Raw genomic sequence first — 14,077 nt, forward strand, 5'->3', positions numbered from 1 at the left:
TTTCTTTGCACAAATAAAGGGTTTTGAGGATGTGGTTTTGTTGTAGAAGAACCCCGAATTTTTTTGTAATGCAATAAAAGTGAACAAGGTAAAGTAAACAGAGCTTGGTTGGTTTTGAATCTTTATCTTCGGACTGAAAAAGCCTTGATTGGTTATTCCTGGTAGTTTCGCATACTCGTAGAGGCTCTTGACGCAGGGTCGGTTACCGAGATTGGCAGAGTGAAGTTTTCCGATTGTTGAAGTATTGTTGTCGAGGAATTATTCTATTTACTAGGTGTCTCTGAATGGAGAGCAGTCTTTATTGTGTGTTGTTTAAGCGCACACCCCGAGAGTCGAACCACCGGCGCGTAACCACTGACCTAACGGGGCGGACGAGCTGGACAAGCGTTTGTAAGGATATCTTGCTTTGCAACGTGGGCTGATGTCGGTCATTGACCAGACAACGAAAACCATCATTTTTACATTGATTCAACGCCCGAAGACGGATTTTGCTGTCTGAGTGGTGCAACCGCTTCTAGTGTAACTTAACCTCAATTACGCGGAGTTGAAAATGTTTTGAAAAGTTATCAAAACGAAATTCATCGGTTTTGCGCGAAATTCCTTATCTTGATTTGGTTTAAAATAAAGTTTTTTTTATTGAAGTTAGTCTTAGAACTTACTGACGTAACAGCATTCTTTACGAAAGCATTGGCCTTGTTGTGAAGTAACTTGACTGGAAAAACAAAAGAAAAAATGCAAACAAAATAATGGGTGTAAATGCTTTCTGTTTCTTAACAGTTGCAACATGTTCAGGAAATCCCATTTAAATCCTCGGATTTAGCACATACCGCTTATAGACCTGTTTAGATCAAAGATAAAGATGAGCTAAAAGATAAACACCATCCCAGCCATCAAATCTGTCATTTTTCATTGATTTAATGACTGAAGATGCAGAATCAATGTCATAAATGCCTGATTTTCTAACCCAAACTAGAAAACATTTTGGATCTTTTACTGAAGAATAGTTTAGATCTTACTATCTGGTTCTAACTTTTCATCAAAACTACCTGAAATGGAAACGCAAAAGTTATCAACACACCTCACTTTTTTCTTTGTAAACACCATAATTTAACTCTGATCCACAGTGTTTAACTTACACTGTGTCATTGCTAGCACAAAAGTGTAATGTGAAAAGCAACAAACACGGGATAAGCTTTTCTACTATCACTGCAATGCTTCCTTGATAACAAATCGATCAAACCACTTAATTTTTGTAGTATGAGCTTTAAAAATAAAATATATTTTCCTTACGGACTAAAAGTTCACAGTACGCTGGTTTTGTTTTTGAAGCACTTGCACAAAGCCTGAAAGATATTTTTGATAAATCTAAATTTGATTTTAATGTGCCGAATCAAATCTTTAAAAGTCAGCGTTACTTATGAATCAGCCATTAGGCGCATAGTATCCTATAAATTTGTTCAGATTTTTCGTTTTTAATTGGCTAGTAGTCTTAGAAAAACCAGCTGGTTTGACCAAACCAAACAACGGGCCCTTTCTCGGTCACTAAAGTTCATCTTAACTGCGCTTTTATGTCGTCTATTACTATATTCGTCACTTGCGTGTGAAATTCTGACATTAACACAAATATGTTAAGTGCAGCAAAGTCAAGTCTCCAGTCAAGCAAGTATTTTTTTTTTAAATGAGATAGGTTTTTACAAAATACTTGAACTAAAGAATTTACATAACAATACAAGTTTTAAATCTCATGAAAAAGCTTTAACCAGGAAATTTTCACATAACACATTTTTACATCAATATAGTCATTACAGTACTTTTTAAAACCTCTACAGCTTGTTTCACCCTAAAAGTGGGATCATCAGAAGGTCTTAAAAAATATACAAAAGCATTAAATCAGTAATACCTGAAAATATATTAAATATTATAACCTTAAGTTAATCTGCAAAAAAACATCAAAATTACAAAGGGCTACCTTTATCGGTTGCCACAAAAGCCTCAAGCAATACGTCCAAATGGAAACCAAGCAGTTTGATAACAACATTTGTGACGTCATAAAGAAGCAAAATGCAATAAAAATTAAGGGCACTGTAGAAATCAAATTAAATTTATTTATTTTGAAGTATTTGAGTTCAAATTTGTTGCGATGACGACATTTACCTAACGAGGTAGCCCTTTGTAATTCTGAGTGTTTTTTTTGCAGATTAAATTAAAGTTATAATATTTAATATCATTCCAGGTAATACCGATTTATTGTTTTTGCATATTTTTCAGGATCTTCTGATGAATCCCCTTTTAGGGTGAAACAGGCTGTAGACTGTAGAGGTTTTAGAAAGTAATAACTATATTTGACATAATTTTCTCTGCTTGACTTTTATGCTTGGCATTGAGCACTTTTTGTAGTATTAATAGTATTTATTGTTTAACATATTTTTAAATAGGCAATATTGTGACAAACATAGGCTTGTTCTACGTTGGCTATTAGTACAACGTAAAAGAATTTTTTATACTACTGTAAACTCTCCAGCGTGCGCTATAACTATTCATTAAACTGAGATACAGTTTCAGTATCTAATTATGTTGACAATGTAGCTATTTTTATCTGTCTTGAATCTCAAGTAATTCTCTCGTTCTCATTTCTTTTTCCAGTGGCGGCAAAAGATGCTTCCTTGTAGCAAAATAAAATATTGTTAAATAATATTATGAGATGAAATCGGTGGCGCCTAGCTTGGAATCCATGAAATGTATTAAGAGAGCAAATGAATATATTGATTTCATATGAAATATTGATTTAAGCCAAATAATATGTATTTCTAAGAGTAACTTTGTAACATCTTTACTCCAAGAAGGTAAAGTTAGGAGAAAGGGGCAATTTTGACAAAACATAATGATGTAAAGGTTCCGACTTTGCAAATACACCTTCAATAAAGTTACTTTTCTCTATTTTAGAGGGTAGCGATGGCCCAAATCATCCCTCTGGATCGGCCACTGCTGCAAGTTTATTTTATAAAAGAGTCCGCGACTTCAACAAACTAGTTGGAAACCATTAAATTTGATTGTTGTGCCGAGACAGCATTGATGACCAGAATGAGAACGAACATAAGTCAGTAAAATTCCAACAAAAATTCTATTTGAATAAGACAGATCTAGAAAATGAAATATCTTCTGACAGCTGTCAAACTCACAACAATGCTTGATATGAACGATCGATTTCGATCAGCTAGAAGCTAGATCATTTTCAGTAAAGCTTATTCAAATAGAAGATTATATTTGAATAAACTGAACTGAAGATGATCTAGCTCAGAGGCGTGCAACATACGGCCCGCGGGCCAGAGCACGGCCCGCGGTACCCATTTACGTGGCCCGCACATTCTTCATCAAGTAGCCTATTATTTTTAAATACTTTTCACTGTGAGATCGGAAGATGTTGTTATTTGTAACGTCATGATTAGCATTATTGACTTTTAGCATTATTACATCATTAGCATTATTGTTGCGTCATTAGTAAGCGTTCTAGAAAACCGCCTTGTTCTTCTGGCAATGATTCAGTAACATAAATCTTACTTTATGGGTGCAGTGTGGTGAATATATTAATATTTATTCTACAAAAAGCTTAGCATAGTAAAAATGTCTAAAAGTAAGAAAAGGAAGGTTGATTATGAAAGGCGGAAGTTCAACAATGAGTGGTGTATAAATTACTTCGTTATTCAACACAATCAAGATGTTGTTTGCCTGATTTGTCAAAACACTATAGCAGTAATGAAAGAGTACAATATCAAGCGACACTACTGTGCAAAACACTCTGCTAATTATGATAGCATTGTGGGTCAATTACGGGTTGACAAAATGCAGCAGTTGAAAAAGTCTTTGAGCAAACAGCAAGAGGTATTTCACGGTTACAAGAAAGACATTGAGCTTGTTACAAAACTGATCTTCAAGATATCTGAAACTCAATGTGTAACTTGATTGTGTGTACTTTTCCATTAAATAAATTGTTCATATAAATTCATGTGTTATTCGATAGACTGGCCCTCAGCATCATTATAATTGTACGTTGTGGCCCATTGCGATAAACAGTTGCACGCCCCTGATCTAGCTTCTAGCTCTAGCTGATCGAAATCGATTTTTGGTTACATATGATTGAACTGACTCGTGTGAAAATAAATTTCTTTGCATATTTGAATAAGATTGTTTACTACTGACGAAGCCACACTGATGTTGCAAAAGCTCTAGCTTAATAAACTTAAATTTGTCGATTTAGTGTGATACTGTCTACTTTTATGAGTCAGTACCTTTACATTTAAAAACAATTTGATTTCTATATCGATTTAATCTTAGCTACAGAAACTTCTAGAAACACACGTTTCCAGATTTTTTTTTTTATTTCAACCCTGGCGACAATGCTACCTTCCTGTCTCTTTCGAAATGCACCAGATTCCGATTGATATCGCAATTTCATTGACGACAGTCACAAAATCGCATACTTTAACGGCAATTGGTTTATGCCTAGGGCGTTTATTGTTGACAAGAAGTGCAATAAAACCCTGATCTCTTGTTCTATACTGTGTTTGTTTGTTTTAATAGCCTAATCAATTTTTTGCAACAACTTTGAAATTTAACAAACTTTTACCGCAATAATGTAAACACTTTTTAGCTTAGCTGCTTGTGGTGAAAAAAATCCAATATATCAGGGGTTCCCAACCTGGGGGCCATGAGCCTTTTTCAAGGGGGCCATGGAAAAATTTGAAAAATAATAATTTTTTTTAAATTATCATCTCTAAGTCCACTCCAACACTATATAACAAAAGAAATAAATTAAAATTTAATAAAAATGCCCACTTGGGAGATTTGATGCAAGTATTTCCCTGACACACCAGATCAAGCTGCTACACTAGTAAAAGATTGCATTGTCCTGTTACCATAGGTGTACGGGAAGCATATTTTTTGGGGGTGCGAAAGAATTTTTGCTCAAATATAATCAACTGCGCCTAAACAAAAGTACATATGCAAGAAAAAGCAATAATATAGCCTTCAAGAAAAAAACAAAAACAGCACAAGGCATCAACTGAAGAGACTTCCACAAAACCACTGGTATGAGAAGTACAGGCTACCATTATGCAAATTTGCAAAACAACAAATTAATCAAAAGGCAATTGAAGGGAGTAGGCTAATTGACACTACACTAACGAACCAGTAGAATGCAGTACTACCGGTAGGCTACATGGCTCTAAAATTGCAAAGCTAAACTAAAAAGTATTGATTAGTAGATTATACATACTGTGGTAGACTTTGTGGTATATACGCATATAAATATATATCTAAAACAATGAAAACTATTAATACTACAAAAAGTGCTCAATGCCAAGCAAAAAAGCAAAGCAGAGCGAATTAAATCAAATATAGTTATTACTATCTGAAGCCTTTACAAATTGTTTCACCTAACGGATCATCAGAAGGTCTTATTCAAATAGAATCTTTTTGAATTTCTTTGATTTTTGAGATTCTATTTGAATAAGACCTTCTGATAATCCGTTAGGTGAAACAATTTGTAAAGGCTTCAGATAGTAATAACTATATTTGATTTAAATATATATCTATAAACAAATTTAAAAGAAGTATTTGTTTCGCCCACATCGTTGTCCAAATATATCTACAATACGATTGACATCCACTTTATTTGTTGTTGGTCTTTCCAAGTGCAACAAAGCTAAGTTTAACAGTCGTGTTTGGCCTATTGTTGATCTCAGATATGTTTTCAGTCGTCGTAATCCGGAAAAAGACCTCTCAGCTGAACATGAAGTTGCAGGAACTGTTGCTAGAATTTTTGCTGCTTTTGCAAAGTGGGGCATAATTTTATCAAATCCATTTGAAATTAGGAATTTTGTACATTGTACAGCAGTTTTGATTTCTCTGCGCTGCGAGTGAGGTGGTGAAAAATTTGATATTCCGATAGCAGGATATCCTGTTCCACGGTGTAGAATTCAGATATCCACTTCAAGCTTTGTTGGTTGGCATTATTTCTCAGCACTAGGCCTACATCTGCAAGAGAAAGCAGTAGGCTAACTTCGAACTTTTGTTTGTAAATCTTTCAGATAATTCTGCAGTGACCCTGTCAATCGCATCATAATATAGGCCTACATCAACACCTGTTCTTTCCATGTCAGTTTGTTCATTTTCTGTTTTTGTAGCTGTATTTTCACCACACAATGCTTCCATCCTTTTTAAAGGTTTTGATTGACGATGCAAAGAAATACCGGTAGCCTACTTGAGTTTTGTTCACTGTGTGTTTGAAAGCTTTATGAACATCATTCCAAATGTTAAAGAACTTTTCCTCATTCCTGTGATTTCTTACAGTGGAAATACAGTAGTTTCAAGTGCAGTTTATCGGGTTGTTGCTATGTCCATTTCCTTTCCCTGGAGGTATGTTGCCAGCAGGGGATTTGTAAATGAAAATATAAATTTCAAAACTTTAAAGACTAAGGAGAGTAGATAGGTATAAAATCTTGCCCAAATTCTCGACAGATTAGGGGTGCGGTTGCACCCCCTGCACCCACGGCTCGTACACTTATGCCTGTTACTGATATTCCAGACGCAAACGATGGTGCGCAAAGCCAACTCTTGAAGCTGCAAGAAGAGACGGCAACCCGATTGAGCTTTGAAAAAGATAGTTTGACCACATTTTGGGCAAAACTAAGCAAATCGTACCCTAAGCATAATGAAATTGTGTTACGGCCAATCTCTGTACAAATCAAACGTCATATAAAACCGTTCAAGTCTACTGAATATTACGTCATGGAAATTCCTAAAGCATGTGCCAAAATTGCACCATCGTTCATAAGACCTGTTTGGACCTGTTTGGGCCTGTTTAAACAGGAAATATTACATCAGCTTAAACACCTGTTGGAATGACTTCATAATTGTCTTTCATTTATTGCGTCACAGTTACTTTCTACGTGAATTTGAGATATTGATATCTATTCTGGTCATTCGTAAAATGATTGTTTGAAAGTTGGCCGCACATTTAACTGTTGGCTTAGTGCTTGCTAGCTGGACAAAGGTTCCGTCTTTTGTCCAAGTAATCTGTTCTGTAGTGACAGTTTTCAGTGGTGTACGCGTTGCACCCCCTCGTTTTCGGTAGCCGTGGGCTAATTTTTACAGAAATACACTTTTTGAAAAGAAGTTCAAGTGTGTGTTTCTTCGGTCATTATATGCAGACGAAAGGATCCGGGAACTTTAAGTTACAATTTTCCCACGAAGAAATTATGGTTTACCGCTGTGACCATAAAAAATAAAAGACGAAGTTGGTTAGTTGGTAGGCTAAGAAGCACTTAGAAGCAAAGAAATAATAAAAGAAGATCTTATTGGTTGGTAGTCTAAAGAAGCAAAGAAAATTAAAGACATTTCTTCTCGGTAGGCAACTGAAGAACTTTAAGCTAAAAAGTAAAGACATTTCTTCTCAGTTTGGTACAGAAGAAAAATAACTTTGACATTTATTGGCAAGAAAGAAGATTAAAGGCAATCCATCTGTGCTTGAAGATTCAAGTGGAAGAATCCAAGCAAGTTTTGTGGACGTTTGGACTTCACATACTCGTACAGCTATACGGTATCGTGCATTTAAATTCTTTTTTGTATTTTTTACGGTCTTTGCAGTTAAGTTTTTTATAACTACTGTAATTTGTGTGTTTGTGTAACTTAATTTTTTAATTGTTAAATTTAGCCCTAACATTTAATATGTCTACACTCGGTGGCGACAGGGACTCGACCGCCGTCGACTCGACTGAGTTTAAGCCTGATGATGTTCTTTGCGGTCGGGCAGGCCATTCTGGGGAGGGACCCATTAACGATGCGGCTAAGTCAGTTCGAGAGGCCCGGCATCTTAGACGGGATATTTTGACTCAAATTGGGAAACTTTCTGTAGCCCTAGGTTCTTTGAGTGATAAGCAGGAACTGTTAATTTTTAGATCTAAGTTATCTACTTTAGAAGAGGAATTAAGGCATTTCCATGCTCTTTTGAGTAAAATTGTTAACTCTGCAATCTTGGCAGAACTTCGTGATAGGGTAGATCCCGAATTTAACTCGTTAAAAAATAACTTCGAACAAAAAGAAAGTGATTTCTCAGATAGGTTAGATGCTGACATACATCCTGAGGATAGCGCCTCAAATGTAAGCACTAGGATGTCTGAGAGCTCGTCACGGATAGTTGCACAAATTAACCTACAGTTAAGACGAGAGGAGCTCCAGATCCAAGCTGAGGCCGAAGCAAGAGCTGCTGAGGCCATCGCAAGAGCTGAAGCCATACGAGCTGAGGCTGCCGCACGAGCAGAGGCTGCCGCAAGAGCTGAGGCCATACGAGCTGAGGCCATACGAGCTGAGGCTGCCGCGAGAGCTGAGGCCGACGCGAGAGCTGCTGAGACCGAAGCGAGAGCTGCTGAGGCCGCCGCGAGAGCCGAAGCTAGAGCTGCTGAGTTCGCACTCAAAGACGCTCAGTTGAGGGCCGAACAACGTAAAGAGGTAGTTTTAGCTGAATATCGTTCTGAGTTGGGCTCCCGGCGTAGCTCTAGGAAGGGCTCTTCTAGGCATTCCAGAAGTGAACATCAATCACAGTTTAATTTACCTAACCTTTTCCACACGCCTGTTCAATCCGTAAGTGGACCTGTACAATCCACATGTTTTCCAGCTGTTTCAGGAGGTCTCGGGGCCGCGGCTAAGGATCTTCCGAAGGCTGTAGAGCCAAGGTCTGCAAATTACAACCGAACTCCTCCCCCAGAGCGTACAGGTCACGGGGCCGCCATTAGCAGTAATGCTTTGCCCCCTTCACAGTTTTCAGCGCCGCTAGTTTTTGATCGCCCAGCTACACGTAATTTGGGTGGTTGTGAGAGGCGTATCGTGTCTCCTGATTTTAACGTATGTGAGGATCGTGATCGGGCTGTGCATGTGACTGAGCCCACTCAGCCCATTAAGGGATATAGCTTGTCTTCTCCCGCTAAATCGAGTTCTCAACAGCAGGATTGCTTTTTTGAATACCAAAATAGTAGGATGTTCTTCGATAAGGCGGCCTTGATTGGTTACGATGGTAATAATATGCCATTTGTCTTCTTTAAAAATCGTGTTATGGCCTTGATGGCAGCTTCGCCCTTTAAGGGAACTCGTTTGACTTTGTTGCAAGCAGCTTGTGTTAGAACAGCTGCACAAACGATTGCTAATTTGGTTTCTGACACTCCTGGCTTGTCAGAGGAAGACAGGATAGAAATGTCGTTAGCTCGCTTGTCCCAACGTTTTGGGGTTCGTGGAGGTCTTTTCGCAGAACCAGAAATTAGAAAGTATCGCTATGGTAGCAAATTGACTTCTATCTCTTCCAGTGATTTGAAAGAGTTTAAAGATGAATTGTCGCAGTGTTTGCTTTACGCGAAAGCTTATGGTCAGCGTGATAAATTAGAAGGACGTTTTGTTTTGGATTTGGCTAAGCGACTCCCGTTTGACGCTAAGCAGCGTTATCTTGACTTTTTAGGTGATCAGTATGGTAGCACTGAGGAACCTACCTTTCAGAGTTTGTTTGATTTTGTAGTACGGGAGGAAACGCGCAAGTCGACTGATTTTAGCATTATGCTAATGGGCGATTCTGGTGAGTCGCAGCATTTTAAAAAGTTTGGCAAAGGAAAATTGCCTTCATGTCCGGTTAGGCAGACGTCGGTAAAACCCCATGATAATGTGATTTCAGGGAGTTCGCAGTACTCGACTGCTGTTGGCGCACCGCGCGGCGGTGTGGCCAGACATAGTGACATACCGGCGTGTTTTTGTTGTTCGTCACGTGGTCAAGTTGAATATCATTTTTTGTCTAATTGTAAAGAATTTTTGCGCTTGACACCTAAAGATCGGAGAGATGTCATTGTGAAAGCTGGCAAATGCTTGAATTGTTTGCGCCAGCATATGGTTAGAGACTGTAATCATGCAAATAACTGTCGTAAGTGTGGACCTACCAACGATAGGAAACACTATTTTCTTCTGCATGATTTTTATGTGACGTCACGTGATTCTCTGGATTTGGTCGGTAAAGATGAGGCTGGTGCCAGAGTTCCTGTGCGTAATGTTAAGATTGGAAATGTTAAAGCAGCCTTTAACCGCGTTACTGCTGCTCGTGTTTTGAATCCAATGACTGGCAAATCGAAGTTGGTGTATTGTCAGCATGATCCTGGTTCGCAGTTGACCTTTGTTTCGAGTGACTTGGTGTGCGAACTTGGTCTTAAACCGTATGATAAAGCGTCGTTTAAAGTGGATACTCTGGCTGGTCAGAAACCTACTTGTGCTGACCTTGTTAAACTCAACATCCAGTCGTTAGAGACTGATGAACTGTTTTGTGATATAACCTCGGTGGTTAACCCAGCTTGGGCTGACGATGTTAAAACTTTACCCCATAAACAAGATTTAAGTGGTTTCCGTCATTTTCATGACGTGAATATGTTTCATTTGAATGATTGTAGTACTGTAGATGTACTGATTGGCAACGACAACGCTTATTTGATGTGTGCAAAAGAAGAGCGTGTTGGTGACAATCGTAGTGAACCGCATGCTTTGCTCACTCCTCTCGGTTGGTTGGCTTGTGGTGGTAAGTCACCCTTAGTTGAAAGCGTTGCTAAAGTGTGCAGAGTGCAGACGTCTTCAGAGTCGGATGTCATCTCTGGCTTTCAGCGTAAAATTGAGTCTCGCGATATGGAAATAGCAGACCTGAATAAAGTCATTCAGGATTTGACTTTGCAAAATGAAACCTGTGAATTGTCTCGCAATGATATTTTGGCTAGAGAACTTGTCGAACCGAATATTGAGTTGAAAGATGGTCGATTTGAGATACCTGTTCCGTTGAAGGAAGTTATTGATTTACCTAACAATTTTGTGTTGGCGTCAGATAGAGCTGCTGATTTAAAGAAGAAGGCTTTAAAACAATCTGAATTCCGAGGAACTTGTGTAAATGATGTAATGTCTTCTTGTCCTGAATTGTCTGACTTGTTAAACCCTCTGGCAGATGTCTTGGCTAGATTTCGGCTTGAAAGATTTGGTTTCATGGCTGATGTGACCAAATACTTTTTTCACATTTTGGACTCTTCAATTCGTAAGCCCAATTTTATTGAACTGCTTACGTACACAGGCAGTGCCGTTCGGATCGTGAACGAACGCCCTTTGGTACCTTTGAGTGACGACCCTAGGGATTTTACTGTCATCACCCCTGCCTCACTTTTGACCCCATACTTAGACCCATACTGTGCTGTTGGGCAACCACATGATCGTGACCAATTAAGAAGGGATTATCGGTTCAATTTGTCACTTTCTCAGCAGTTTTGGAATAAATGGATCGATTTTTACTTGCCAGGTCTTCAGGGCCGGAAAAAATGGCTAAAAATGGCCGAGAATTTGGAGCCTGGTCAACTTGTAGTGGTAGGTTCTCTCCAAGACATTGGTAAACGTGGGAAGTATCAACTTGGGAGGGTGCATGAGGTAGTTCCACAAATTAGGAAAGGGAAGCCTGTGGTTCGTAGAGCCAAAGTTGCCGTCTGCAACTATGATGAGAGTACGGGGAAAGTGAAAGTAGACTACGTGTTGAGGGATATTTCGTGCCTCGCCCCCGTAAAGAACACCTAAGTGTTAGGGTTTGAGCCTGGTTTTGTCTGCGGTGGCCGACCCTTGTCTGAGCCCGGAACAGTCGGTTATTAGCGCAACCATTGTATATAGCGTCATTTAGCGTGTACCTATGGTACCAATTTCATGTATCGTCGTGTTTATTCTTATTGCTGTTCATTCTTTGCATGCCCTTTGTAGTTACGTATTAACTTAAACGAGAGTGATTCAAACAATTTGTGTATCGTGTGTTTTATTCATTGGCTCACGATTGTCCTTCAATTCTTTTTTAGTTATGCCATGTTAGACTGTCATAACTAGGGGCCGCTATGTTACGGCCAATCTCTGTACAAATCAAACGTCATATAAAACCGTTCAAGTCTACTGAATATTACGTCATGGAAATTCCTAAAGCATGTGCCAAAATTGCACCATCGTTCATAAGACCTGTTTGGACCTGTTTGGGCCTGTTTAAACAGGAAATATTACATCAGCTTAAACACCTGTTGGAATGACTTCATAATTGTCTTTCATTTATTGCGTCACAGTTACTTTCTACGTGAATTTGAGATATTGATATCTATTCTGGTCATTCGTAAAATGATTGTTTGAAAGTTGGCCGCACATTTAACTGTTGGCTTAGTGCTTGCTAGCTGGACAAAGGTTCCGTCTTTTATCCAAGTAATCTGTTCTGTAGTGACAGTTTTCAGTGGTGTACGCGTTGCACCCCCTCGTTTTCGGTAGCCGTGGGCTAATTTTTACAGAAATACACTTTTTGAAAAGAAGTTCAAGTGTGTGTTTCTTCGGTCATTATATGCAGACGAAAGGATCCGGGAACTTTAAGTTACAATTTTCCCACGAAGAAATTATGGTTTACCGCTGTGACCAAATTGTCATGCTATTGTTGTTGCCTTTCCCATCAACATGTCGTTGTGAATGTGGGTTTTCAACAATGTTACTTCTGAAGACAAAGCAGCGCAGTGTCTTGGATATTCAATATGACACGCGGCTTGCTCTTTCCACCACCAAACCAGCAGTTAAGACATTATCAGAGCAAAAACATGCTCAACCATCACATTAACTGCATTATGTAATAACTAATTAATGTACTATCATGTTTATTGTGTGTTGTATTTATATCATTTTAACTACCGGTTACTGTATAAACATGTTTTTAATTGAAATGACGTTTCTTGATTTTTTCAAAAGGTTGATAAAATAGGGGGACCATTGATTTTTCAAAATTTTCAAAGTGGGCCACGGTGTAAAAAAGGTTGGGAACCTCTGCAATATATCATACCAAGTAACAATACAGGGCTTTGATAAAAAGAAAACATAAACTAAAAGATTTTGGCCAACATGAAGCCAGTTGTCCGTCAGGATGGCAAATTGTACAAAATGAACAGCAACAACATAGAAAAGCAAATCTTCAAATTAAAAGCAATAGATAGATGTTTATCAGCTGCTGCGAAAAAGATGCATAACAAGTCAAAACACAATGTACATAGCAAAACTGTTGAAATGATTACAATTAAAAAAAGAAAATGATGAAAGCATCACAACAGCGGGAGGCTGCGAAGTGACCATTCAAGGTCTTCAAGTCAAGCAGCCACCCTCAAGCAGCAATGTTGCGTAGCACATTGTGCGAATTTGAAGAAGAAAGTGCTGCGTAATCTATACTGTGATAACTAGTTTAACTATGTGATTTATATAGTTTTGCGACAAGTAAATTCGCTGTGAATGCTCTTTCAATTATACGGTATGCACAGTGAATATACCTAACTACCTTTTCATGGGTCATTCAAGTAATTTTTAGCACCAGAAGATCAATTCTCCGCATTCTACTGATTCTAGTCACAACACAATTCAACATTACAACTGTATAAAGCTTACAGCTTACAAGTATTTGATTTCTATCAGATAAGCTATAGGTAGTTGCGTATCTAATCACTTGCAACGACAAATAGACGTTAAAAACATTAAGACATGCTATCTTTGCCTTTTCTTTGATCTGATCGTTTTTCAGTGCATAAACCGCTTTCATTTAATGGATGTGACAGCATAGATCTAACAGTTTGAGCTTTTTTAATCGTATAATGACTGGCATGTAAAGCGGCTGTACAAAAAAGTTACTGGCTCGCACAAGTAGACAATAAAAAACATCAAAAAAACAGCGATTTTAATTCTTTTGCTCATATTCCTGCTTTGTATTTGCATATTGGAAAGGTAAATACTGAATACTCTTTATGAAATTGCTGTAAAGATTCCATTTTCTATTTCTTAGTATCACATTTATGCTTTTGTACACATGAAGCGATACATGTTTTCTTTATTCAAAACCATGAAATTTTTCTGCTTTTTTGAAAGTGCTTTAGATACTCGTTACTACTTTTCTTTCAATATTACGACCCGTCATACTTTGCTAACTAACAAGAGTTTGGCCATTTAGGACGCATGGGAGATACGTAGGCTATCT

Source organism: Aplidium turbinatum, chromosome 2, assembly GCF_918807975.1.
Source record: "Aplidium turbinatum chromosome 2, kaAplTurb1.1, whole genome shotgun sequence".
In the NCBI taxonomy this organism is placed as follows: Eukaryota; Metazoa; Chordata; class Ascidiacea; order Aplousobranchia; family Polyclinidae; genus Aplidium; species Aplidium turbinatum.